Here is a 1,928-nt window from a genome sequence, read left to right as displayed (position 1 = left end):
AACGGAGCTCTGGTAAATCATTAACCAAACTGGACTTAGTCTCTGGCAAGAGAGATGGTCCAGCCGACGGGCACGACCGAGGGCCCCGGACCTCACCCGGTTGCAGCCCCGGGTGGAGCTCCGCCGGCGGCAGGAATGGTTGAGACCATCGGCCGCGCTGAACGGAGCTCTGGTAAATCATTAACCAAACTGGACTTAGTCTCTGGCAAGAGAGATGGTCCAGACGACGGGCACGGTGGCAGAGTTAGCCGAACTTGACTTAGCCTCTGGCCGCAGAGAGGGTCCATCAAACGGGGCACGGTGGGAGATTAAGCCGCACTAGGCTCAGGCTCTGGCCACGGGAGGGTGGCCCAGGTGTGAGCCGGCAGTAAATGGTGAACCAGTGAAAAGCCAGCACCCGAGGGTGCGGTTGTGCTGCCGACTTGGAGGCTCCCTGTGCCCGCAGAGCAAAAATGTGAGCACAGACGGAAGTCTATGAAGTCAGATCCGGTCGGCGGTCGCCAGGCTCGGTGCATGGTTTCCCGCAGAGGTTGGTGGATCCGTCCCGCCGAGGTGGGCACCTGCATTTTCTGGCACAAGTGTCCGGAGGCTGGTTAATGAGTTGCCGCCGGTAGCCCGCATGGAGTTGCGATTGACCCGTTTTGCGGGCCCCCCAGGCCTCATTCTCGGTAGGACTACCGGGCCGCACCCCGCCGAGGTGGACACCTGCATTTTCTGGCAGGGGGGGTTGGCGGGGTGCCCGGGGATTTTCGGGAACTCGTTTTTCAGAACATTTTTTGGCTAGCGGTGTCAGTTTGAAAGTACCCAGGAAAGTGCTACTTCACAAAAGGGGACTTTTTCCAAATATATAACCTCTTGAAGAGCACCTCAGTGTCGGAGGGGGCAGACACTTTACTTCATTTATGGCTAATTCCTCGGGTACGTTCTGGAAAACGGACAGAGTTGCCTGGCCGGTGGTGACTCTTTGGCAGATACATATATATATATATATATATTACGGCTTTTTCTATATATGTATCAAAGTGTGATAAACACTTGTGCAAAAAAACCAGACAACGGAATTGACGGCACTTTGTAAACGGCCTGCAAAGTACAAAGTCTGAGTTTTTTAAAAAAGTGGCACTCGGTGGTAGGGAGTGCCGGCGCTTTGAAACGGCACAGATGCCACGTTCCCTTGGGTTGCACTTCGTTCTGTGAGGCCTTAAAGTGCGTGCCCAGAAACCTCTGAATGCAAAAGGCGCGCACGCCGGTAGTGGGCTGCAACAATCAGTGCGTTTGCCTATCCATGCCTAAGCCTGGCGACCCTGCGGGCGATGATGGCATGTCTTGGGCGTTGGCCATGGACTGGGTCGGGCTTGACAGTTCGTGCTCTTCGCCTGTGACATATCCGGACTGACCGGACGCTCGTGTTCGACGCGGTAGGGCCCTTGGCGGGTTCATCGTTGATGCGCTGGTGCTTCAGGCTGAGCGGTTGTCCCTCTGTGGTCCCGACTGCACATCGGGCGGACACCGAGCGAGTCGGTTGGCAGAACTTTCCGTTTGGACTCTCCTCCGTGTGAGGCCGAGGCGCCCGTGTGCGTTACGGTAGTGGCACTTGACGGACCCGTGGAACGGGGCGGTGGTCTGCGGACGCCGCGTGGGGCACCCGTTCCTCAGGCCGTGCACACCATTTCTCTGGCAAGTCCGAGGGCGGCGGTGGCAGCACCACACGTGTCTGGGCACTGTGGCAAACTCCTTCTGTGTGCGTGCCTGCCCCGCCGTCAATTCTGTTGGTACCCGTTTGTTGCACCGAAATACAAAGAGCGGAACCGAGCACCGGCTTCCCTGTCAGGGGGGGAAGACCCGTGTGCAACACCTTACCCCTGAGGGCGACACAGCCCCGGCCGGCTTTGACTACCGTGCCGTTGGGGGAGCGGAGAGGGCCGCTC

The sequence above is a fragment of the Mustelus asterias genome, unplaced genomic scaffold, assembly GCF_964213995.1.
Source record: "Mustelus asterias unplaced genomic scaffold, sMusAst1.hap1.1 HAP1_SCAFFOLD_2536, whole genome shotgun sequence".
Lineage (NCBI taxonomy): Eukaryota > Metazoa > Chordata > Chondrichthyes > Carcharhiniformes > Triakidae > Mustelus > Mustelus asterias.
The sequence above is the reverse complement of the archived record's forward strand: the minus strand, read 5'-3'. Positions refer to the sequence as shown.